This window comes from Cetorhinus maximus, chromosome 16, assembly GCF_964194155.1.
Source record: "Cetorhinus maximus chromosome 16, sCetMax3.hap1.1, whole genome shotgun sequence".
Lineage (NCBI taxonomy): Eukaryota > Metazoa > Chordata > Chondrichthyes > Lamniformes > Cetorhinidae > Cetorhinus > Cetorhinus maximus.
In genome coordinates this window covers 5,894,440-5,922,315 of record NC_135894.1, presented here as the reverse complement: position 1 = coordinate 5,922,315, position 27,876 = coordinate 5,894,440, and the positions used below count along the sequence as shown (strand labels likewise).

Sequence of the window (27,876 nt, the reverse complement as noted above, 5' to 3'; positions counted from 1 at the left end):
AATTGAGTACATTATGAACTTGCAAATGGGTGTATAGAACATGATTATATGTGGAAAGTGCTTACTCAGGACTTTACGCACGATAACATTGTTGAGCATGACCAGTAAATCAGCTATTGCCATGGACACCATATAGAAAGAAATACATTTTGAAAGGCCGCAATTTCCTCTGGAGAGAATCACGATTGTCATCAGGTTCGCTGTGGGAAAATGGAGAGAAAATAGGTAACATGGACACTCAGGTACTTTCCATAGAATATTATGGGAAATTATGTGCATTTCTAGCCAGCGTTATATACACGTATACGATTAATAATATTGGCCAGTGTTGATGAAATTCGCAAAACAAATATTGAGATTAAACAGTTTCAAGGGCTTTATTTTTATGACTGCCCCCAGCTGAAGCAGGAACTGGAACGGAAACTGATTGGGAAGTACAACAGGCTGGGAGATTGGATTTCAGTATAAGGTCAGAACAAGTAGGCGTCTAAAAAGTTCAATTCTTTTCCAGCTGAAGGGCCGCAGTCCCAAGGGTTCTCGCTGAAGATGTGTGTGGGAGCAATCTTAGAAAACTATAACTTGAGAAAAGCTATGAGCCACCCAGTCACGCCGAAGAGCTGAGATTTATTTTTTCTTTTACCCAGAGCTGAACATACTTGATCCGACAGGGTTACTGAATGATGGAGTGACAGTGCGTCTGGGAAAACTCCACCATCAGAACTCTTGTGACCCGAGTGAAAGGGGTTCCAAAGAAGAAGGCCTTATTGATGATAATCATTTTCGTGAAACCGGATTGGGATCCAGTGGGTGATGGAGGCCACCTGAGAAATAGACACTGCGTTAAGGACAGTGGCTGAGCAACGCTGGGGCAAGGCGGAATTGTGAGAGACTTTAGGACCGAACACAGTGCCGACTATGTGCTGAGGGCTAGCTGAGAAATGCGTGAGACTTATCATTGTTATATCAGCTACATCAATTATAATACATACTATTTTACCCAATACAATTAGCATTTAATTATATATTTGTTGACTTTGGTTTGAATTTTTTTTTAAGATAATGCTATAAAAAGTGAAAACTTATCCATTATTTTCTTTAACCTGGGAACTTTGGGAAGTTACGCTCTTTCAGGAAATTGATCCTGAAGTGAACAGTAACACTGTCTATATGGACTGGGTCTCTGTCGACCTCCCGGTAAATCTCTGACTGATGTTTTCATAGTGCTGAGAGTAGGGTCCCTCGAATTCAGTCTGGAGGATGTTAACGGAGAGCAGCCCCAAACTACACCCAGTCGCACCGCCCCTATGCATTGATAGCTCAACTGGGACTATTGCTGACTTCGGAAAATTGAGTAAAAATGGCTGAATAGGATCAGCCGTCTGTTGTACTTAACACCCGAGTTCCTTTGAAAGACCATCGCCCCATCTCTGGATTGAGGCTCAATGGAACTCAACAGTGCAAATCACCGCAAGTACCTTGCAGAGACAGGACAGTTGCTTATATAAGCTTCGTGAAGGGAAAATGGGATACTTCCATAACTTGTTCAAATTCAAAGTCAAATAGTAAACAAATGTCCTTAACTACAACATTCCTGTTATCAAGCCATGACCCTTTGATACACTGAGTGAATTTCATAAATTGCCACTGAGGCTCCATCTTTCACTAAAAATTATTTTAAAGTCGGCTCCTTCTGATTAGTTGGAGATGGGAATCTCACGAAGGGCACCAGGTCCCACCGGTGTTCAATATGAGTCCTAATCCATTGCAGGAAGTAATAAATTCAAATAAAACTTTCATCTGAATAAAAAAAACTATCCGAAGTAATTCAAAACGTTGCCCTTTGTCTATTTACAGTCGCCCTGGAGGACCCGTTCAGGATATGAGCGGGGGCGGGTAGAACCACAAAGATTCTTTGCGAGGGAGGAATGAGGAGCAAGTCCATAATAATCCATTTAACTCATCCAGCTCGGCAATAAGCAGTGTTCCCTTCAGCCCACCCTACCAGATATTCCCTTCAACCGTTCTAGCCCACTTATTTATAATGTTCCCTTCAGGCCATTTAGCCCATTTGCCCACAGTTTTCCATTCAATCCATCTAAATTTATCATTCGCCATGATTTCTTCTGCAATCATTACCTGGGATAAGGCCCCTGAATTTCCAGTTGTTTTCATGGTTGCCGGATTAATACTGACTGTAATTGCATTAACTGGCTGAAGATAACCAGGCCATGAACCACTCCCTCCACCCTATTCCCCTTCCACCTCCTCCCAATCCTTTGTCATCGAGTCCCTAGCTGGTAACAGACGACACAAGGACCCTCTGACACCTCATCTCACCCACTGAATGATCGGCCTCGAGGCCAAATCAGGTTGTCGTTTCCCGATGAGTTCTGCCGGCATCTTCACACTGTACTTATAGAAATCACAGAAAGTTTACAGCACAGAAAGGGGCCAATTGGGCCGTCGTGTCTACGCCGGCCGAATAACGAGCTACCTCGTTCAATGCGACTTTCCAACCCCTACGTGACGGTGTACCGGTGTGCGGCCACCTCTGGTGGCTCTGGCTTGTCTTAAAATTGGTCGTATAATTCGGGGGAGTTGCAAGTGCAGGGAACTGAAACATGTTTCCGCCTGGTTCTCAGTCAAGGACTTTAGGCGATTAGAGCAAGCTAGGAAAACAGTAAATGACAGAACATATATCAGGCCAACAGCCGTTGTGATTTATGTAATTATCTCAGTAACAGACGTACAGCAAAGCGGCTTCACGGTGGGGAGAGCTCACAGTTATTTTGCCGCTGCTAGGTGGCATCGTAACAAGATTGTTCGAGAGAAGTTGGAATTTCAACAAGCTATACGGGAAAGCATTGGCTACTCAGCGACCTTGTTTACGCGTCGCTTACAAGTAGCTCAGCAATAAGGTAGACGTTGCTCGGTCCGGTATTTTGTTTCGTTGCGGGCGTATTTCAAAGTAATTTAACAACACATTAGGAGTACGTCGTGCAGTATTTTTTCAAAAAGACATGTGGAAGCAGCAAATGCTTTTTTTGCCTCGCCAGCAGCTGACTTAATGTAAAGGAATTTTCTCATGAATAGGCTTTGCTGAAAAAGGTATTGGAAATAAAATGGGTTCCGGCAGCTGCACAGTCATAAACAGGGCCACAGTAAAATTCAGGGAAAAAGCAACTCAAATTTAAGTATTGAAAAATAGTAAAAATGTTCCTACTGGGGAATGTGGGCAGTAAAAATGGTTTCCGTCAATTATGGTAAGTCAAAGTTGGAAGCCCGTTTTCTGCTCCTTCAAAATTTCACCTCCAATTCATTTAAAAATAAATTCATTGCTTAACAGCGCAGATAAGCGGAACTCCAATTGTCTCAATAACAGACGACAGTTACAGTTGAGAATAATTCCACAGATGAAAGGATGCACCAGGATGTGAATTAATGGAGCAGGTAGATGGGGAATCAGGGAATAAAAGGAATAGCTGTAAACCCCCAGGAAGTTTTATCTCTGAATGAAAAGGAAGGTGCTGAAAGGTGAGGTGATTTCATTCTAATAAAGTGGGACACATGAAGGCAGTGTGTTGGAAATTGCAGGAAAAACCTGTTGGAATTATTGGGGGAGGGGGGGGCGGTGGTGGGGGGTGTCAGAAATGTTCTGGAAGTAAACGCACTGTGAATATTGATGTTCAGGCACAGGAGGAAAAAAACCCTGGTTTATGTACAAGTAAAACCAGGAGAATGAGTGACAGGTAAAGAAGTTGGAATGTGTGCAAAATTTACCCAAGAGAATTATGAAGAGCAGTTTGTAAAAATGTGTAAAGATTTTGTGTGTGAAGGGAATGTCTTTCCATGTGTACATGGTGGAGTAGGTAAGGATGTTAAAATTTCAGGAGAGACAGCGGCTAGTAAATCATTACTGTTGTGGGATAGTGATGTTTGTTTTTCATACAGAGAATTGCAGGAAGAGGTGATATTGAGTGAGGTTCTTGGGGATGCTAAACATATTCCATTGTGGAAGGTAAATTTAAAAAAGTAAGTGAAAAGCTCGCGAAGTGATTGTTGGGGTGGTGGAAAAAATGCCCATTGCAGAGGTTCAATTTATTTTGGTTAATGAGTCGCTGGATCACCAATGTGGCATTTGAGAAGCGTGTAGTAGCGTTTCAAACAGACGTGTTACAAGAGGAGCATCCTGGATTGTTTCCAGAATAATTGATAACGAGATGACAGGCACATAGTTTGAAGCAAGAGAAACCAGATGGACAGGCAGTTCAAATGTAGGAAGAGGGTATTGAAATCCAATTAGCAGGCAATGTGTCTGATATTATTGTTCAGAAAGAAACAACAGAATATATTTCTGCTGAAAGGTTTAACTCAAGGCAGTTAATTGAGATGCAGCAAAAGGTTTTGGGATTAAAACAGTTATATCAGATGGTTTATTCAGAAAGAGAGGCAAATGCATCCCAGAGTGTTATTCCTTTACGGTTGATATTTGAAATGCGAAATTGGAGGCTGGACCATGTCTCAGCAAATGAAAACTGCTGAGAGACACATCACATTGTCATCCCATTAGGATATAGAAATCAGATTCAGAGCATTGTTCATTAAATTCCAATGTGGAGGCATTTCGGAATTAGGAAGACACAGGCAACAATGCAGAAATGTTTTTATTGGCCAGGATTGCACAGGTTTGTCGACACCTTCTGTAAACTTGTCACAGATGTCAAGTGATAGGGAAAGCACAAACTGTGATTAATCGGTACCGTTAATCCTAATACCAACATTTGATTAGCCTTTGATGAGAGCTATGATTGATTGTGTAGCTCCCTTTCATAATATTAAAGTGGAAATCAGGATTTACTGACAATGATGGATGTGTCTACCAGGCTTCCTGAAGCGATATCTGAAAAAAAATATATAACGAAGGAGACTGTGGAAGGGTTGACTATTTTTTTTTTTACGAGATATGGTTTATCTCAGGAAAAACAATCAGATCAGCTTTCAAGTTTAATGTCACAGCTGTTTAAGGGCGAAAGTAACAGTTTAGGGAAAAAGACAGTTTAAGTCAACAGCTTATCAACAAGGAGCTTTGGAAGGATTGCATCAAACTATTAAAAACTATGATGAGAGCGTTCTGTCACCTCTTCCAAAGAGGTGGGAAGACGACGAAATTAGTTTTTAGTTGTGGTAGATTATGAAGAAGAAGTAGAAATGCAGGACTCTGAAATTGATTTTCCTGTATTCAAAATAGATAAAGAGGGAATACTTGAGTACTTAAATGAAATATTGAATTGCCTTCCAAAATCTATCAAAGTGGTTTGGGTAAGCTATTGCAGTCAAAAATGCTTATTTTTGGGAATGCACTGGGGAGGAAAGATTTAGCTGTGCAAGATGCCCCTGTAAGAGTTTCATCTTCGATAAGGCAACATTCTTATGGATTAAATTCAGCAAGTGATCACAAGCACAGAAATAAATTGACTTCATGCTTCAAAATTATATCATTAAGTCTAGTTGCAGTAACTTGAGTTCACCTATTGTCCTGGCACCAAAACCAGGTGGAAGACAAAGGCTTTGTGTGAACAATCAAAAGGTGAATGCGGTGACAAAATAGGATTCAAATCTAATAGAACGGTTGGAGATTGCATTGAAAAAGTGGAGCAAACAACATTTATCGCAAATATTGACTTGCTAAAAGCATATTGACAAGTACCATTATCGGAGAGAGCAAAGGAAAAATCGGGTTTTGAGACGACAAATGGACTATAACAGTTTAAAATCATTCCATTTGGTAAGAAGAATGCACTTGTGACACATCACAGGATGACAAACAAAGTAGTTGCAGATCAATGCAATTATGCTGTTTATGTTGATGAAAGAATCATTTACAGTCAGGCGTGGGAGGAGAATTTACAGCATCTGGAAGAATTATTTATTCGATTACAAGAAGCTAATTTGACGATGAACTTGTCTAAAAGTGAATTTGCAACAATGAAAGTTATGTATTTAAGCCATACAATTGGACATGGAAAGGTGGCTCCAAGATGTGTGAAATTCATGGCTATCTTGGATTTCCCCGTGCTACAACAAAATGGGAAGTTTTGAGATTTCTGAGCATGAGCTGGTGTTACTGGAAGTTTGTACCAAATTTAAGCCGTGTGCTTGCTTCACTAACTGAAGTAGTAAAAAAGAATGAGAATTTGCAATGGACACTGGAGTTTCAGAAGCCATTTGATAGTTTGAAAACTGTATTAAATGCGACGCCAGATCTGGCAGCACCCAATTACGCCAAGCAATTGAAGTTGGCCGTTGAGGAAGTGATGTATGCATTGACGTTTGACTGTTATAAGAAGATGACATTGAAATTGAAAAATCGAGAAGGTATTTTTTCAGGAAAGTCGAATGCACAACAGAGAAGATATTCAAGGTGTTTATTTTTTGTTTACTAATAAAGCATCAGGTGGTTCTGCCCAGTCTGACTGAATCTGTTCCTCATGTTTCCTGAGGGACTGAAGTGACACCTCCATAAATTTGGCAGTGTGTTGTTTCTCCTGTCAGGAGGAAGTGTAGAACGTGAAGACATACAATGAAAACCAGGCGTCAGAAAGCGTCTCCTAGCAAGAAGCAAATAACAAGCATCATATAAATATTTTATTGATCCCCGTCATGTCCATCTGAATGAAGGTCAATCTGTCGGGATTGGATAGGGCTGAGGTGAAGGTTATTTTGGACACTCCCTCTGATTCGGTATCTGACTTACTTTACAACAGAGCAGTTTATTCGATTGGCCAGCGATCTAAAAGGTTACATCTCCTGCTCTCGTCACCGATGTTGACTGACCTGCTGAGTATTTCCAGCATTCTCTTGATATTACCTGGATGCTTGATTGTTAAAATGAGTTAATACAACTTCCCCTCTCTTTCTTAAGATCATACAGCAGCAATATAGTGATCTACAATTCAAAGCTTTGTATTTCAATGCTTGCTTGCAGGTTGTCACCGCGGCTTATTTAGTGAAAGCGCCTGTCTATTAAAATGAAGATCCCAATTGTGAATCTCAGCAGTGCCTCTGTCTGTTTCTGCAATGTGTGGCTTTAAATTAATCCGGAAAAGAAGCGGGCATTTTCAACGCTGGAAGAAGCAAATCACGTGCGATTATAAGGAACCACGATTGGATCAAAATCATCTATGAAGCAAGCGGGAACCGTTGTGCTAACTTGCCGCGATCTGAGTGTGTCTCAATGGTAATGGCGGGGTCCGGGAATGATAATCGCTTCGACGTTTTTTCTTGTCGTTGTCATAAAGCATTTCGCAGTTGCCACTTTCGGTTATCTCTCCAGCATAAGCTGAAACTGGTCTGACATGGTGAACCCTGTAGGGAGCAATTGATGGCCTAGTAGTTGAGAACAGTGACTGCGCTATAACAATCTCTGCCCCAGTGCTGATTACCAGTGAATACCCTGTGAACCGGGCTTAGAACCTATTCCTGTGCTGAAACCGTAAACTGTGATGATCAGAGGTTCAGTGTCACTAATGGAACCAACACTCAATAATATTCAGTAATTTATGCTCCATCCACGTTAAATGGACAGGACCATTCAGGCATGTGTTGGGGACGGACTGGCAAGAATGGATAGTTCATTTTAGCAAATAACAACTTTCATTGATATCACGGTGTTAACTTGATATTATAGTGTCGTTGGGCTTAAAAATATTGTATTTGGATAAATAAGGAGACTGAGACAGACATTTAAAGCACTAGGAAAAGAGGCCAGATGTTAGTTTTAATGACGACTTTAAAGGGGGAGAAATAGATTTTGGGAGAAGATTCCAGAGATTACATCATAGAGATCTGAAAGAAAATCTAACAATTGTCCAGTGAAGGAATTAGGAGATGAGCAAGACGCCGGAATATGAGGAATACATAATTTTCAGAAGGCTGTAGAGAAGGAGATCACAGACGATGGTAGAGACAAGGGTAAGGATGGGATTGATACGAGAATGAACATTTTTAAATGGAGGGGTTGCCCATACCAGAGTAAATGTTCAGCGAGCTCTAGTGTTGTGTGATTGGGACTCAGTGCCAGTTGCATTCAAGCCATCAGGGCTTTCTCTGATATTGCTTTTCTGGATAGTGGACGGTAGAAGGCCGGCAGAGTAACAATGCATAAGCCAAGTCTGGAGTGACATCAACTTGGCGGGTGAGCTTAGCAGCAAAAAAGGCGGAGCTGCGCGACATTGTGTAATCGATGCGATCGGGGTGATACGTGGTCAGACGCTCATATCCTGCATGCGTGTGATCTGTGACTTTAACAAGCACCTATTCAGTGTTGTCGCACTGGATTCCAATGTGAAGTTCGACTTTTGAAGGATCTCAACATGAATGAGAACATGGCAGAGTGACGCCCCAAGTAAGCAGCTAATGACAGGCTATTCAAAACCAGTATAATTATATCGCTATTGAAGCATAAATGTTTTAATCAGGTTCGAGAGCATTGGAATGAATGTTTCTCTTATTGAGAACGCACTCCGTGCAATTTTATTTAAAATACATTTAAAGGCAGAAATTGCAGCGGCAGGTAATGATTTTATTTGGCGGTGGAGGCGGGTTGCAGGGCGGCGGGTGCGAACCGTGGGCAGATACAAATCTTGCATTTTTCACTAACTGAAATACTACGACTACATTTTTACACGTTGTTCTCACTCCCTCTATATAACAATTCCTATAAGTTTGCTTTACACAATTCTGTAATTGTTAAATTTCAATCTCATATCGTGAGAATATAATTTGCTTATTCTTATTCAATGTTGATAATTTCCCCTACTGAACAAGATTTTTTTACCAATCGGCCAAAAGTATTAGGCCCTTAACTTGTTTAATAGATAAATTCAATCTAGGTCAACATAATTGAAATTCTAACAATTGTTTATTTATAAACCTTGCTATTCACCTTTATCATTGCTGCCAATTGAGAGGATGATTTATGACAAATGATTATATTTCTAGACGGTATCAAACGAGTAAACGTTTTTGAACTTTATTAATCAGTGTGCAATAACATATCTTTAAATAACTTCCATAAAACTTCATCCTGAAACTGATGCTTACTGCAGGGTCAGTACTGGCCTGATAGCCTCGTGTTGTTGCAAATTGACATATTATTCGCTACTTAGTATATAATGGCTAAAGATAGCAGCTACTACAATATAAAGAGAAAACAAGAGGATACAATGTGGAGAAACTTCATGACAATCTTATCAATTATAATCGAGAAGGTCTTCCAGTCTGCGTCATTTATTAGAAGGCATTCCTGTATTTTCTGCCTATCCAGTCCAGAGGAATGGGCCTGCAGGTGTTTGACTGGAATCTCTCCTGCACGGACCCTGTCATTTGGGCAGCTCCCACCTGTAAAATCCATTCTTCTCCCGTCAGTAGATGGAAGGACACAGGCATCTCTCACTGAAACATGTTAATTAACTGGTTCAACTGCACTTTGTTGAGATTCACTGGATTTTGAATTTATGTATGGTTGAGGACGAACGTCCACATATTGGAGAATGTAAGGAATTTAGGACTGAGAGAATAAGCAATCCCTTTGCCTAGAGAACTGGAGTTGGGTTTCATAGATGGGTAATCACGTTAATCACGCCCAATCGGCAGTAGTCGCTTTGGATCAGGTGGGCCATTGAACCGGGTGGGTAGTCAGGTTGGCTGAGTAGCTGGGTCAAGGAGAGCAGACGTGTTGGCAGGTAGTCAATTCGGGAAAGAGCAGTCAGGTCCTGAGGAGAGGTGGGAGTGGCTGGGGGCTGGTTGGGAGGGAAATAGCTGAGTTGGAAGGATTAGTCCGGGTGGAGATAGGGTACTCAGCTGGGCTGGGCAATCATTCGGGTGGCAGTTGGATCGGTGGACCATTGCGTCTCGTGGGCAGTCGGATCGGGTCGGCATGGTTGAGGGGAGGTGGTGGTGAATTGGAGAGTTGAGTGTGGTGTTTCGTTCAGTTCTGTTGGTTAATTCCTGAGATAGATCAAGTTTTAACCAGCGTAACATTCGCAGTGTGAGTATGCGGGCAAGTCCCGTGTATCTGACACCCAAATCTTTGACACTGAACTCAGTGTGGGGGACAATGACAGCGGGTCCAGGACAACGCAAATCAGTCAATCAGGAATTTAAACTTCCGGGGCAATTTCAGAGCGTGTCCACGTGTCAGGACGTCCGCAGTGTTTGGGATGCGCAACAGCAACTTCAATTCACTGCTGTTGGCATTGGAAGTTTTGGGACCTTAGCTGCTTATTAAACTGGCGCTTCTCATGCAGTTCCTGCCGTGGAGGGGAGTTAAGGCCAACGCAGAGAGGTTTTACTCCAATGCTGAAACATGTTAATAACTGTTCTCTATGGCCTCTGACTTGCAAGTGCGCCGCTATAACATGAAACAATTACAATCTACGTGGAATATCAGCAGACATAAAACACATGGAACAATGTGGAATAATGATTTCTGATGCCTTAAAAAACACAATACATTGTCGTCGCAACAGAAAGGCCACCATTCAAAACTGGAACATAGTCTACAAGTTAACTATAGTTAGAACAGGAACAGTTGGTTTCGTTTTGCATTTTTTTTAACATTAACAAAATTATTGTCCATGGAGAATTCAGTATTTTCTTCAGCTCTTCCCTGAATTTAGTTTGTGTAGCTGCATAAATAAAAGTGTTTGTGCAGGAACTCAAATACATGAGCATGTATCCGGTTTCAGTAGCAATGGATGCAGGAGCTGCATAATCCGGTCGTACATGAATGAGCATACTACTGACTAACGTACGAACGACTGCTGTCAGCCACAACAGTATAAAAGTACCCGATACAGTGAACAGTAATATAATTGATTTCCTTCGGTTCTGTATTTCCGGATCATTATGATTCTCGCTGCTGTGACCCCGGAGCTCCTTACGGGCTCGACTGGCTATTAAAATCCGTCTGACTGTCAAACAATTAAACAGTAATATCAAAGAAAGGAATCCATGTCAATAAAAAGATTTGTAGCCAAATAAATATTACACCAAAAGGAGATGTATAAAAATCTAGGCTGGGCTGGAAGCCCCAGTGAGAATTGTTAATTATTCGCTGAGGTTCAAATGCAAACCAGTTTGGAATGTTCTGTAAAAGTGAGAGGACACAGATTGTTGTTAGAACTGTAGCCGCAGTTCTCACTGTGCAATATCTTGTCTTAAACTTGTGGCTACATATAGACACAAACCGGTCAAGTGTGAAGGAGACTGTAAACCACACCGATAAATACAGGTTGGTACTAATTGAGTACATTATGAACTTGCAAATGGGTGTATAGGACAGGATTATATGTGGAAAACGTTTACTCAGGATTTTATGCACGAGAACATTGTTGAGCATGACCAGTAAATCGGCTATTGCCATGGACACCATATAGAAAGAAATACATTTTGAAAGGCCGCAATTTCCTCTGGAGAGAATCACGATTGTCATCAGGTTCGCTGTGGGAAAAAGGGAGAGAAAGTAGGTAACATGGACACTCAGATACCTTCCACAGAATATTATTGGAAATGTTACTGTGCATTTCTACCCAGCGTTATATACATGTGTCCAATTTATAACATTGGCCAGTGTTGATGAAACTCCGAAAATAAATAAACGAATATGCACTCTATTGTGATTAAATAGTTTCAAGGGCAGTATTTTTGAGACTGGCCCCTCGCTGAAAGAGAAACCGGAACCAGATTTATGGACCAGGGATCTCTTCGTTGGACACCGGAATTCTGAGAAATGAATGTGCGCATGTAATTGGTAAGGGAATGGAAACTGGTTGGGAAGTGTAAACAGTTTGGGAGATCGGGTTTCACCATGTGGTCAGAACAAGCAGGTGTCTAATAAGTTCAATTCCTTTTCAGCAGAAGCCGCCAAGGCTCAGTGGTTCTCGCTGAAGTTGTGTATGGGAGCAATCTTAAAATACTAAAACCTGAGAAAAGCTATGAGCCACAGAGCTAATGATACTGTACACGAGAGCGCTATTGAATGGTGAGTGACAGTGCCTCTGGGAAAACTCCGCTATCAGGACTGTTGTGACCCCAGTGAAACAGGCCACACAGAAGTAGGCCTTGCTGTTGATAATCATATCCGTGGAGCTGGAGTGGATTCAAGTGGTTGTTGGAGGCCACTTGAGAATCAGACCTTACGTTAAGAACAGTGGTTGAGCACTGCTGGAGCAAGATGGAGTTGTGAGAGACATTAGGACTGAACACAGTGCCATATGTGGGTTGTGGGCTAACTGAGATATCCGTGAGACTTATCATTGTTGTATCAGCTACTTCAACAATAATCAATACTTTCTACTGAATACAATTAGAAGCTAATTATATACTTTTTGACTTTGGTTTGATTTTTTACAATAAATGTTTTAAAAAGTTTATTTTTGTCCATTGTCTTCTTCCATCGGTGTCCTTTGGGAAGTTCGGTTCTTTCAGGGAGTTGATCCTCAGTCTAGGGAAAAACTGTATCGGGACTGGGTCTCTGCCGTCCTCCCGCTAAATTTCAGTCTGATGTTTTCATGATGCTGAGAGAAGGGTCACTCGAATTCAGCCTGGAAAATATAACGGAGAGTAGCTCCAAACTCCTCCCACTACCACCGACCCTAATGCATTGATGCCTCAACTGGGGCCAATGGTGACTTCGGACAACAGTGTAAAACTGGCTAAATCGGATGAGCCGTCCGGCATACATATCGCCCGATTCCCTTTCATTGACCATTGTCCCTGTCGCTAGATTGAGGCTGCATGGAACTGTCCAGCGCAACTCAGCCGTCAGCACCTTGCAGAGGCAGTCCAGTTACCGATATAACTTTCGTAAAGGGAAAGTGGGATATTCTTATATCTTCTTGAATTTCAACAGTCAAATAATATACATATTTCCTTTCAAACAACCTTCCTGTCATCGGGCCGTTACCATGTGATACACCGAGTGAATTTGATAAATTGCCACTCTGGCTCCATGTTACACTAAAAATAATTTTACAGTCGGTTCTTTCTGATTATTTGGAGATGAGAATCTCGGGAAGAGTATCCGATGCCAGCGGCATTCAATATAATTTACAATCCATTACAGGACGCAATAATTTCAAATAAAACCTTCAGCTGAAGATAAACTATCCAATGTAATTCAAAACGTTGGCCTTTGCTTCTTTATAAGCGGTCTGAAGGATCCGCTCAGAAACTGAACGGTAGGCGATGGATCCGGAAAGATTCGCTGCCAGGGAGGAATGAGGAATAGCTTCGTATTCCTCAAAATAACTTCCCGCCGACTGCTGGGTGGAGGGCGCTGAAGTACTAGGAATTATCAATGTAATGTAGAGAATGGGCAACATTACATATGAGATGATGGCCATTGACACTAAGCAACACATGCTTTAGTTTTGTAGGGGCGGGAAATTAGCCGAATTCTCCTTCACTGTGAGGATCTGCTGAGCATTACCGCGGCTCACAGGCCCTGTGAACGGCTAGGGTTCCCGCTGACATTCAGCAATTTATCCTGGCAGTGAAATGACTCGGCAGTGAGACATTCCTTCAATCAGCTACATAATCACTAACAGTGAAACCAAACAGCTATTAGACAACACTGACTTACCGGGAATACCAAAGGCTGCGAGAATTGGATAGTAAACATCTGTTACTTGTAGAATCGTTGGCCGGGTCATTTTTTTTAGAAGGATGCGAGATTTCACTCAGTTTTCTGATTGTATTTAAGAACCGTAATTGTTTCCCCCTTTATAGGCCAACCCCTGTTCGACTGATGAAATCAGCTCATTTAATAATTCGTGTTAGTTATAGTCACTTAACAAACAAGCGGCTAATTTACCTCGTCAGAGACCCCGGTCCGCCAATGGGAAGATTGACCAGCTCAGTTCCAGAAACTTCGTCAATTAAAATTAATGATCGGAAAGTAACCCCAGAGGTGATGTGTTCTGCGCATGCCACCTTTGAATGTTGAAAGGGACGTTCCTCCTGAAGAGGGTTGGTCTCTTGGAGCTTCATATTATTCTGGTGCGATCTGGACTCAGGCATTGCAGAATGTAAACCTGTTATAGACTGTAATGTACAACTTAAACCTATTGTATTCTGTGTGGGTACCTCGTGATGACTCGGCGTTATTATGACTGGCGATGATATTGCTCGAACGTTAACAATACTGGATATGTCCGTGTATTTATGCTTTTGCTGTCAGTCAATAGTACTAGACATTACCTACTATAACAATAATAGTAGGACAATTTAGAAAATTATCGGTGCTAATTTTAACCTATCATTATTCATGAAAACTCCACTCAAACATTTGTATGCCCTGCTCCAAATTTTTTTGTCCTGAAATACAAACAGAAAATGCTGGGAATACTCAGGAGATCTTGCAGCATCAGCGTAGAGTGAATCAGAGTTTATCTTTCAGGCAATGGTCAGCATTGACCTTTAAATTTCAGATATCCAGTATCGCAGCATCACTGGGGAAGCCCCTACACGAACAATAATAGTTGTGTCCGTGCAGAGAATCATTCTAACATTTCTAGCTATGACACTATAATGTTACTGCGGAGGCCTGTACTCAAAGTAATTCGTGATAACATCCCTGACACATTGCTGGGGCTGATCCAGTGCCTCCAAGGATTTTTCTTTTCTTGTTTTGTTTTATTTCTTTCCGAAATCCGGTCGCCTGATTATAAGGTAATGTTCTGCATTGCCGGAGTTAATATTTTAATCAGCACTTGGGTAAAATTGGGAAAGCCCCTATTATATGAAAGTGATGATGCCTACAATCCTCTATTTCACTTTAGGAGCATTGATAATGCTTTGGCCAAGTATCATGGCACAAGTACACTTGGGCATAAACAAAAAGAAATAAGGAAAATGAAAAGATACTTTTAGGCTGTAACTGCGCTTGGAAAATGAAAGGGTGTCATGACATATCACTGAAAAAAATGCTAATAGGGCAGATAAATCTATTCCTCGCTCAAACTTAATGCAGCAGGAACTATTATATCCTTGAATATGCACAGTTTATATTGACGTTTACACCTTATAACTGAACGCAAAGCGGAGTCACAAATTGAAAAGTCAAGCTATGGAGAATATTACTGCTTCCAATTGGCGATAGATCGATTATGTATCTCCCCAGTTGACAGCGAACAAAACAGTAATAATTCACCTAAGTATAATTGCCTTACGAAGGGCAATGGTCGCTTTCAAGAGGGGAGCTAAATGTGGTTGTTACACTTGAATGCAGATGCAAGGGGAAGATGCACCATTCTGCCAATAGCAATCAATGTTATCGAAGATATAGCGGGCAGGAGCACAAAACCCACCTGTGTCTCAATCATGACTAATCACTTAAAATGTGGTAAATTTGTTGTAAAGCAGCCACTGTTGGCATTTGACAGCTGTTAATTCAAGGACTCTGCTCTCTTTATCTCGCAACCAGGTGGAAAGACACCTTATGTTTAAGAAGCGAGCGGTCACTAGTTCTTTCATTTAAATCATGTTTCTTCATTCTACCTGCCATAAACCAAAGCCATTGTGAGTGGCGTGTATCATCCGAATTTAACTTGCGTTTGCAGAAATTGTTACTGGATTTAGAGCATCGGAGGTGACGCCTGTAACAATTTCTGCGACAATATAATTTTCATTGTCAACCCTGCAGTGACGCATCGAGCTCGTAAACGGTGAACTCGTATTGCACAATTATCATTGCCCGCAAAACAGGCCACAGAAACGAAAGATGACTGGTATTTCACACCTACCAGGGTTTGTTCTGTAAAGCGACGAAGAAATGGGAGGGGGATGAGGAGCGGGTGAATCTTCCCTCTCTCTGAACCTTACAGAAAAAGACTGGCCGCAGCTGTCCTCACAGATATTTGTAATAGAACCAGAGGATGCTGGAAATCCTCCGCGGGCCTGACAGCTTCTGTGCACAGAGACAGCAGAGTTAACGTTTTCAGGTTCTTTATACAATAGGGAATAATTTGCTTTATACCTCCACACAATTTAAGACATGACCATAATTTCTCCACCCGAATCGTCTAACGAATCTCCTCTCAACTTTCTCTTCTCGAAGAAGAACAGCCCCAGCTTCGCCCATTTATCCACATAACTGAAGTCTCCCATCCTTGGAATCATTCTCGTCAATCTTTTCTGAACTCTTTCTAAAACCTTCGTTTAAGTTGAACCAGAATTTTATGAAGGTTAATTACTTAGTTCCTTTCGTTCAAAATGCCCTGTTTAATAAAGCCGAGTGTTCATGACGAAGGACTGCTTTCTAAAACTGCCCTGCCACCTTCAATGATTTATGCACCTGTACACCCACGTCCCTCTGCTCCTGCATCCAATCAGAATTAGGACCATCATTTTATGTCACCGCTCCTCGTTCACCTGACCACATTGTATCACTTCACATTTCGGTACATTAAATTTCACCTGCCTTGTGTCTTCCCATTCCACAGACCTACCTATTCCCTCTTGAAGTATATTATTATCCGCCTCACAGTTCACAACACTTCCAGTCTTGCACCATCCTCAAATTTTGAAATTATGCCCTGCACACCCATGTCTAGGTTATTGATCTCAATCTTGAAAATGCAGTGGTCCCGCTACATACCGGTAGCCCCACCGCACCCCGCAGCCTCACGCCCTCCCTCCAAGCCCCAGTCAGAATTAAGGAACGTTTCCTGTATGTCATGCTTTAATAGGCTTGAATTCAATTATTAAACTGTGGCACAATTGAATTCCAGCTATGCTAAAGACCAACGATTCAAAACGCCACATGGTTGGAAATAAAATACTTCCGGGAACTAAAAGTTTTAACTACAAAGCATAGGTTTAATAATATTTGCGGAATCAAATGATTAATACAGGGGGAGAGAAGGTTAGAGTAGATTAAGGGATGATATGACAAACTCATTTGCTTAGAGCTCCTACATCTTCAAATCCCCCACTTCCCCACTGCATTTCCATCAGTCATAGTGTTATTAATAACTACATCAAGTCGCGTTAATATTGCACTTCTAAAGTAGTAGATGTGAGGTCTTTTGGACTCAGCCAGAAACCCTGGTTCCAAGTGCCACTCCAGGACTTGATTACCAATAATTAAATTTATTCAGTTACGGGATGTGGGCTTGGCTGGGTAGGCCAGCATTAATTGCCCATCTTTAATTGCCCTTGAGAAGGTGGTGGTGAGCTGCCTTATTGAACCGTTGCAGTCCTTGTGATGTAGGTACACCAACAATACTTTTAGGAATGGAGTTCCAGGATTTTGACCCAGTAACAGCGACGGAACGGTGTTATATTTCTAAGTCAGGATGGTGAGTGACTTGGAAGGAAACTTTCAGCTGCGGGTGTTCTCATGTCGCTGCTGCACTGTCCTCTTAGATGGTCGTGGTGGTTTGTTTGAAAGGAGCTGGCTAAGGAGCCTTGGTGAATTCCTGTTTGCAGGGATGATGGCCAAGCTGGAGGATGAGGGGAGGAGGAACCATTTCCCAGCAGGACCGTATCATCCTCCACCAGTGGCAACGAGCAGTGCTCAGCATCAGTGAAAACCGACACTCTGTACAGTGACAGCGGAAAGGAGCCGAGTGAGGCAGCCAGAGGGAAGGAGGAAAGGCAGCAGGAGGCTGAGACTCAACGTTTAACCCCCAGTCAGAATGAAAACAGCCACATCAGGCCAATAAGGCACAGAGCCCCTCACCAGCTGTATTCACAGTCACATTCTGCTGGACTTCACTTGGTAACAGCTGAATTTACATTGATGTGTAATGCACATGCGCAGTCGAGCATCGCAGATCGAACACCACTTTACCCAGATCGAAACATTCCAGTGGTGAGACAGCGAGTGTGACAGGCTGAAATGGAAGCCGTGAGACAGGAGAATGTTATCCTGTGTGTAGAGAACTATAGACCTCGGGCTCAATTGAACAGCTGGGCAAAGATACGAGCATGTCCTCTGTGTGAAAAGCTGGGTAAGAATTCTCTGTCCCATGCTGCACTCCACAGATCAGCAGATTCTTCTACAGTGTGTGATTGCCGGGACCCTGCACATTATGATGAATTGTTTGAGGCGCCTGAAAACAGATTTGTGTCAATAGAGATTCTGCCATTGAATGTAGTGAAATTCACGTGGATCATCCCCGCACCACCCCCCCCGCCCCCCCAACACACCACCCCCCACCCCGCCCCCGTTCCCCGGCCCCCTCCACGGCTTCTGAATTTATAGCCCTTGGATTTGTTTGGGGAGAAAGATAATGTAATCTGCGAGTTTCCTCTTTACATTGAAGCTATGAATCCTGGAAAGCTACATCTCATGCGGGGCATTTTTGCTCCCTTGGAGGGCATGGACAGTGGCAATTGACGGCAGGTCTGAAGATGGAAACTGGGTGAGTGTTTGTGGAACCCTCCCTCCATTATGTGAACTTAGGTCAAACTGAGAGTTCACATCATGTTCTCACCCTCGACTTTCCCGAGAATATGCTCACAAGCAGTGGATCAGAGAGACTGGGGCCTACATTAATTTACTGGCCTTTTTCTCTGGTCATGTGACTGGATTAATAATCCAGGGAGGTTAATACTCAGGGGACGCAGGTTCAAATCCAACTACGGCAACTGATCGAATTTACAATCATTTAAGAAATTCTGGGATATAAACTAATTTAAATAATGCTGACTCACATTAGACTATCATCAGTTGTTGTAAAAAAAAACATCAGGTTCATAAATGTCCTTTAGGGATGGAAACCTGCTGTCCTTACCCAGTCTGGCCTGCAGAAATGTGGTTGTCTCTTAACCTTTCTCAAGGGATGGGGATGCCGGCCTTGTTAGGGATGTTACATTTGAGAGAATGAAGAAAGTCCTTGTTCTACCCGCTCTGTAAGGCATATAGTGGCCTGTCTAGTTCAGCCTCGAAGCTTTGAGGTTGATCGATGCCAATGAGTGATTCTTGTCACCAAGTAGGGAATTTAAATGAGAAATCGCAGAGATCAGGCTTTGACTCGCTCTTTACGATGGTTCAATGTCCATCATTGAAACATTTTTAAAAATATTTTACAAACAGACCAGCAGTTATTCCTAGCATTATGCAGACCTCAGGGGGTAACTGCCAATCAGCCACACATGAATGCCGAAATTACAAAGTTGCAGGGCCCTCAAGAATCCATTTTCACACAAAGGATACCTGCTGTAGGCAGGATTGAGGAATGGGAGTGGAAAAGGAGATTTGACGCAAGTACAATTCACTCAGGAAATGAAAGCACATTGTCTAGTTTTCACATCCCATCATGTTTTAGCAGCAACAGACATTTGCAGCCATCGGACTATCATGGTCTCAAATTAATTCCCTAACTTTCAGAACCCTGGGCACGAGAAGGTGGAACTGCAACATCGTCAAATGTGTTTTGTAGCACCGGAACAATTGGAGACTCTGAAAAATGTAGAAAAGAGAAACCTGGTTATAAGCCGCCTGGTGCATGCAATCTTCACTAGTGATGTCCTGCACAACTCAAGCTGCAGGGGCGCAGCTTCTACAGCAGACGGGAGGAAGCCTTTACCCTTGAAGGTCATTGAGACAGTCAAGGATGAGTGCATATATCAACCAGTAACCAGGCATTTATAAAGCAAGTGAATGCATTGCATGTAATTCCCAGGAGCTGCTGGGTGGTGAACTAAACACTCGGCCTGGGTCCAAATGTTTCACTCAAAGAGCCTCTGTCTTGTGATTTTAATAAGCGAATTCCATTACCTTCCCGGAGTTCATGAGACAGCACCATCGACAGGATGGAGAGCCAGTGACGGGAGAGACAGAGCTGAACCGAATAATAAACAGCTGCTGCACAAATGCAAGACGGCGGCCCAGCAGGAGGCTGGACACAATAATGACAGGGGGCGGGGGGGGATTCCTCCATCACTGCAGGGTGAACATAAATATATTCACCTTTCATTTTAACATTTGTTTTATTTTTCCCCTCATTGGATTTCTGTTCGGGAAATGTTTCAAGAGGAATAATAAATCCCTATCATTATTAAAAGTCCCAAAATGGGGTCAGAAGGAGTGTTATTTTGCCAGGATTTGCCGCAAAACAGATAACCTGAATTGATGACATTTTCATTGTCTCTGAACTCTCCTGGACTTTCACTGCAGGTACAGAATATACATTTTTTCCTCAGTCGTGCGCATTATTGAGCATAGGCGTGTGCCGCGTATTCACTGACAATTCCCCATATTTTCAACTTCCCTGGAAGTTTGGTGTGAGTATTACATCCGCGGATCTCACTGGGGGTCAGATTTTCCCATTGATAAACCGAGACGCTACACAAAAGAGGAATGTTTCACGATATGAATGTGCTGATCGGAGGACAATTTAATTTCTTTCATTCAACAAATCTATCAATTTGTGGGTTATTAAGCATCATAAGTTCCTGACAGCAATTGAACAACAGTGACTTCAATCAGAAGTCTCGGAAACAACTGATGGAAGCCGCCTCCAGTCCCACATTTTGCCACTTCAGCATTTTCATTTGTTACTGAGTGAAGTTAACCCCAGGTTTTTCTACTCTCTGAGATTTCGTCTCAGAAATTCAGGAACAGCGGTAGTTTTTAGAGATCCTGGAATATTAAAGTTTCTTGAGAGGAACGGCCCTTCACACCAATAGTCAGCCGATAGTTCCCTATGTGTCCGAACACCCGACTCTGGCTCTTTCACTAAAACTGGGCTGAATCGGAATTTCAGTGAAATCAGTGAATTGGTAGCTTGAACCCAGGACAGCTTGCTGAAAAAAGGTATTTTAAAAACGAGAGGAGCCGGCCACACTCGATTTAGTAATGACTAACGAGGCAGAATTCATTAATAATCTGACAGTCAACGAGTATCTTGTAAACAGTGAGTGTAACATAATAGAGTAACTTACATTATAACATCTGCCACCATTTTATTAATTTATTAAACGTATTTTTTCCCTTTATTTCCATTGCTTTTAGTCGGCAGCATTTCAGTATCCAGCCTTTCATCCCCGCCACCTCGCAACTTTTCTTTTCTTATCCCATCGCCTCTCCCTCAGTGAACACGATGATTGTCCTAATTCCAGCTCTATTTTCTGGTCTCTGCACTATCAGCAGCTCCTTGGCACGGAGATAATTATTTCTTTTGATCTTTCATTGAATGAAATTTGAAAGATGGTGCTGACCGTTCATATTCCTCTTTCTTCCTCCTCGCCAATCATTCAGTTTTCTTCCTCTGTAAATCTGTTTGTCTCTTGAACTCCCTCCTAACCCTCTTCAATTCCCGACACCAAATCAGAGCTCAGTCTTTACATTTAACGCACTGACTGTCCCTTTACCGAGATCCTTCCTCGTGATTGCAGGAGGCATTTGATTCATTTTTTTTGTAAATTTGAACAAGTAAGATCAGCCCAAAACTATTCCCGCTGACTGGGAATCTCGGACCCAGTGCCACCGTCAAAGAGTTAAAGTCAGGCTTTTTACCGAGGGAATTAGAAAAAAGAATTCTACACACAAAGTGTGTGAGAACTTCTGTACACGGCAATTTATCTGCGTCAAAAGAACATAGGACATACTGCAGGACTCCAACCCACAATCTTCTGATAACCTTGCACGACACAGGGAAGTAAAACGCTTCATCTAATAGGCCCTCCGACCACAACATCAACAATGCAACAAATATCATTTATTTTTCCGTAACGTTCAGGAACCTGAATCAGAAGGTAGAGAGCGCAGATTGCCCCCGTGTCTGATCCCCTCCTGAATCTGAGTTATCATATTTTCTGTGAACCTTGTTTGTTATTGTGTTGTCTAAACACTGAACCACAATGAACTCACCAGGATCCCGATAGTGGAGTTACTGACAGCTGTCAGTTCACTCAGTGTTAAAAGACGGGAATCGGGCGGAATTGGAGACAACACATTCCCTGGGAGACCGGATCCTCACTAAAAGACCAGGAGGGAGAGAGTCAGGAACAGAACAACTGTGACACTCCGCTCTGTTCACTGACTCTCCATCCCTCTCAGTCAACCCAGTGACAGGAATTATTGATATTAATGGTTCATGAACAGCAAATATCCTGCAGGGAATTATCCCAATTGGACGAGCTAAAGGGGCAAATGTCATCTTTAAAGGGTCTCAGTCCTTGGCCACAGTCTGGGACATTTTGGTCAGCTTCTGATTGCAGTGAAATGTGAAAAGTCCCGCAGTGACATAATGTTCCAGAGATACAGATACAGTAACAATCCTAATATTGAACAATAATGGCTGACGCTGTAACCATTTTACACCTAATATCTCTGATATAACTACATGATATTAGGCAGACTGACAGGCTGTTATCAGATGAACACTCAGTACTTGAACATCATAAACATCGGCCAACTGTGACCCTGCCTCAGCTCACCTGCTGCTGAAACCCTCATCCATGTCTTTGTTCACTCTCGGCTTGACTATTCCAGTGTTCACCTGGCCGGCCTCCCATCTTCCACCCCACACATACCTGTGCTCATCCAAAATTCTGCTGCCTGGAACTTCACCTGAAAACATGGGAAAAGTCCGCTACCCCGGAAGACGATGGAAACAAAATCCGCGCCAGGGCGGGAACCCGAGTGAACATTGTTAATGATCAGTTTGTTGATCACCCGTTTTTGCAGTTTGTTCAGTTGCTGGTAAATGAACATTTGTGTTCCTGAGCAAATCAAAATGGCAAATTGTCCCAATAGATCAGCACAGAGACCGCTGCTATGGTCACTGTAGCAGTTTTCACAGTGACATACTTTGCTTTAAAATTCTGGCCATGACAGTGACAATTGAAGATTGGAAATGGAGCTAAATTGCGAATGAGAAGTAAGGCTGCCACTTCAGTGCCAACTTATGACGGGTGTTTCAGCGCGAAATGACGGAGTGCCTGTTCAATTTAAAGTTTGGTGCTGCCATAACAATGACAGTGTTGGAGAGGAATGAATGTGTAAAGACTTTGCTGAAAGTTTGATATTCTAATATATGAAGAACATGATCAGTAGATCTGCTGTTTCCAGACACCATATAGACAGATAAATTTGAAAAGGCCGCAGTTTCTCCTGGCGAGAATCATGATTGTCAATAGGTTCGCCGTAAGAAAGAGGGAAACGAGATCAGTGATAGCGAGAGCCAGATAAATATCACAGTTTGTAGAGGGAATGTTCAGATGTGTTTCGACTGAGCATTATGCGCCTTGATTCTTTCCTGTCATACATGCAGACACTTTTTCAAAACATGAAAACAATATACGCTCAATATCCTTCCTGTACACTTCTTTGAGACAGTATCAAGGCAGCAGGGGGGCGGGGGTCACTCGGATTCTGTGTCTGGAATGGTACCGAAGAACGACCCAAGGACCATCGACACTCAGTCCTTGCTGACTGACCGCGCACCAGCTGGACCATTAGAACTATCGTCTTTGTAAATTGAAAGCTTCAGGTTACCAGCGATCTGGAAGGGAATGAGTTTTCCCCAGAGCTGCCTCATTGTCCCAATGTTCACAAAGCTGATCAGCAACATCAACACTCCCCTTCTGAATGTTCAAAATATTCCGCCGAAAGCAAACCTCAAGCTGAAAACCTTCTCGCCCTCAACAGGCTGATATCTTATCCAACCTCTCTTTTTCTATTTATATCATGAGATATGGATATGCCTCCACGACCTGTATAAGTTGCTCATCCGAAATTGCCTTGGGAAGGATTGCTAACTTTACAAAGTGAAAACACTTCAAACATTGAAGTAAAATTAGTTTTGAGATGTTGCCCTGTCCTCAGGATGATGCAAGTGAAGCTTGGAATTGGAACTGAAATGCGAATGTGAAGTAAAACGATCACAGTTTTTACGAATTATGACCGGTTCTTTAGCGGGAAATGACCGAGTGCCTGTTGGATTTTAAATTTGGTAGTAAAAGCAGGGGAAGTTGCAAGTGCAGGAAACTAAAAGATATTTCCACCTGGCTCTCAATCGGGGCTTTAGGCGATTGGAGCAATTTGCGGAACCAGTAAATGGGAGAACAAATAACAGGCCGACTGCCCTCGGTGATTTACAAACCTATCTCAGTAACAGTCATACAGCAAAGCTACTAAACCGTGGGGAGAGCTCACAGTAATTTTGCGTTGGGTTTGCCCTCTGCTGGGTGTCTTCGTCACTAGAATGTCTGAGAGAGATTGGAATTACGACAAGTTAGACGGGAAAACATTGGCTTCTCAGGGACCTAGTTTATCCGTCGCTTACAAGTCGCTCAGCAATGAAGTAGACTTTGTGCGGTTCATATTTTACTTCGTTCCGGGCATGTTTGAGAATAATTAACAACACATTAGGAGTATATTGTGCTGCTTTTTTAAAAGATATCTCGAAGCAGCAAATGTTTTTTTGGCCTCGCCAGCAGCTGACTGACTGTTGAGAAATTTGATAATGGATAGACTTTGCTGACAGATGCAGTATTTGCGTGAAATTGTTGTGAAGCGAGTTATTTTTGTCGTGTAGAGAGCTGTTGATAGCTTCAATGCAATCACTTTATGATAGGTTAGTATGATTGGTTGCACTGACACTTGCAAATTGGCTCGAGGTAATTTGCCTGCAGCATTGCAGCGAACGGCAGGCATGGGCACAGTTAACAGCGATGTCACTGCTCGTCTGCAAGTGATTCTCTGTACAGGAGAAAATATTTGTTGCCATGATGCTGACCGGTTTATTGCACAGAAGTGTGAAAAAGGACAGATTTGTCAGGACAAGAGGCAGAAATTTTCTAAAGGCAAGAAGTGTGGAAGAGAAAAAGGCTCAACCTGCGATGCCGCAGGAGAACACCGTCCGATTCGAAATCCCATTCCGATGTGACAGTATAGGAATTACAACTGAACCTCGAAACAGTAGAAGGACTGCAACTGAACTGGAATAGGGACAGAATTACCACACATCTCTCATATCCCATTGTTCAATGGGGATCGAACCCGTGATCTTTAACGCTATTAGCATCATCCTCTAACCATTGGAGCTAACTGATCAAAAACAGAAAGTGCTGGAAAAACTCAGCAGGTCTGACAACATCTGTGGAGGGAAAGACAGAGTTAACATTTCGAGTCCGTATGACTCTGAAGAGGTTTTTCCAGCATTTTTTGTTTCTGTTTCAGATTTCCAGCATCCGCAGCATTTTGCCTTTATCTCGGAGCTAACTGGTCGCCAAGCTGCACGTTCCTAGTTTGATCAATTGCTTTTCAAATTCAGTCTAGCAGTGAGTGGAGAATTCAGCATTCTTCCTTACCTGACTGATCCCGCACAGGCTGGAACTCTCGTATTTGCCCAGTCAAAGCTTCAGGTTACCAGGGAGCTGTAAGGATATATTTGCCCCAGAGATGCTGAGCAGAGCGTCGTTTGCAAGTGTTCCGTTGTGCAGTAGCAAAGCTTTGTTGACTTGTCGCCAACAAATTTGTAGCACAGAATTGTTAAAAGAAGGACGGATTTGTCAGAACTAGAGGCAGAAATGTTCCAGAAGGAAGAAGCATGGATGGAAAAAAAACACAGCCTGCAAAGCTGCAGCAGAACTTTTCGAAACGCTCTTTCCATGTGACAGCGGAGGAATAACAACTGAACCGGGTCCGGGCTTTAATTACTTCTAACTCGAATAAAATACGTTGGCCCGTACGGGGATCGAACCCGCGACCTTGGCGTTATTAGCACCACGCTCTAACCATCTGAGCTAACGGGCCAGCTGGCGAAGTTTCCCTAGTATCTGGTTTTCAAACTCAACGCTGTTCAGCAACAGATACCTTCTCCTTCTTGTCAATGATGAAAATAATCTGCTCAAAGCAAACCTTAAACTGCAAAATCTCCCGTCAATAGGCTGGTATCTATGCAATCTCTTTTCTATTTATTTCATAGGATGTGGGCATGTCGTGCATGACCAGTGCAAGTTGCTCATTCACAATTGCCTTCGGAACGATGCTAAATTATATAAAATGTATAAGCACTTCAAACACTGAAGTAAAAATAGTGTCGAAATGTTGCAGTATCTCTAGGATGTAGCGTGTGAATTGAAGCGTGTGGATTTCATGGCGAATTGGAAGGAAGGTGCTCACAATCGGGCAAACTCACGGCGGGGGCTTCAACGAGCAATTACCGAGTGCCTGTTGAAATTTACATTTGATGCTATCATTCGCGGGCGTTGCAATGTCAGGGAACAGAAATATATTTCCGCCTGGCTCTCAATCGATGACTTGAGGCGATCAGAGCAAGTTGGGAAAGCGGTAAGTAACAGGCCAACTGCCGCTGTGATTGATGTATTTATCTGATTAACAGTCATACAGCAGCGCCGCTTCACAGAACAACAGTGTGGGGGGAGCTCAATCTTATTTTGCCTCGGGTTTACACTCTTCTGGCTGTCTTCATAACGAAGCGTTCGGGATTGGTTGGAATTAGACGGGGGCGGCATTGATTTCTGAGCCCAGGAAGTTATGTGTCACCAATCAACGGCGTGTAGTTATAATGCAAAGGTTTCAAATCCGTTGCACTGTTTTGCTGCAAAGATCATTGGTATTTGTTTATCGGGCTGCATGGCAGAGCCAATGGAGAACTTACATTTAAAACAGCGCCCGAGCACCGACGTGAATCCTGAAAACATCAGCGTTAAGGGTATTTGGGAGATGGATTTGTACCAACCAGATTTCTCTCCAGAAAAAAAAAGCCACATGTATATTTAGCTGCGCTTTTCATGGCACATATTAACTATTTGGAAATATATAGGGGGAATCTTCATGAAGTTTTTAGGCAACGAGAAAAGTGGTTGTGTTTGATAGTGAGGAGGTTTGATAGCAGGAAGATATCAATTGACTGGTTAGATGGTCAGAAAAATCCCAAATGGAATTCAACCCGGGGAAGAGCGATATAATGCAGCTGGGGAACTCAAACAGGTCGCAGGGAATTAATGAATAGAGTATTGGGAGGTTTAGAGGAAGTGATGGACATTGGAGCGAATCTCCACAGATTCCCGAATGTTACATGAAAGGCCGATGAGGTGTTTAAGAAGTCAAGTAGAATCATTTCGTTTATTAGACGAGGCTTAAATATACTTGCAGGGAGGTTATGGTGGAGCTGTATGAATCATTAGTTAGGCCACAATTTGAGTACTGTGTGCAGTCCTGGTCACATCATGGAAATTACCAAATTACAAATCGATGGTGGAGTTCCGGCATGATGAACGTGGATAGCCGGTGGTATCTGCTGCTAAAAATGGGAGCCAACGTTAGATAAAACTCGTCATCCCAGATTCAGCAGTGACCCTCACCAATATTCCATAACCCGAGCTCTGACCGGAGGGATATATTAACTTTGAACGGATCCACACAATTTAATTTTGAAGCCCGCTCAACTGAACAACACAGCAGAATCTTCTATGTATCTATTGCATTTCACAAACTCCCCACCCCTCCCCATGCCAATGTGCTTGAAAGGAGCGTTATATATCAACATTTAAAACGAAGTTTCACAAGGAGGTATTTAGGAAAATGACGAACTCTCTGACCAAATGGGTAGATTTGAACGAGTGTTTGAAAGAAGAAGAGAGAGGTAAAGTGGGACAGAGCTTAAGGGAGGGAATTCCTGATGTCACGAACGTACAATAATTCTCGTAACATTATTGTGATTTATTGTAAAGGCAGGTAATAGTGGGATTTGATTTGTTTCTCTGAGTGTGTGTGGGATGTAATTGAATTGGAAACAGCTGGTCTGGAGTCTTTGACTCATCAACTGAATCTAGGTTTGAAATGCTAAATGGGAAAACATGGCTGAAGTCTTAGAATGTGAGGTGAGCAGA

The 27,876-nt window shown here is 42.5% G+C and overlaps 1 protein-coding gene and 1 non-coding gene across 2 annotated transcripts in view; both read right to left on the bottom strand.

Annotated features, from left to right (window-relative positions):
• LOC144692027 (scavenger receptor cysteine-rich domain-containing protein DMBT1-like) overlaps positions 1–27,876 on the bottom strand; it is a 646,815-nt gene that overhangs the window by 378,037 nt on the left and 240,902 nt on the right. The gene's annotated exons all lie outside the window — the stretch shown is intronic.
• Positions 25,701–25,774, bottom strand: trnai-aau (transfer RNA isoleucine (anticodon AAU)). The gene has a single exon. It is a non-coding gene; the product is annotated as a tRNA-Ile (tRNA).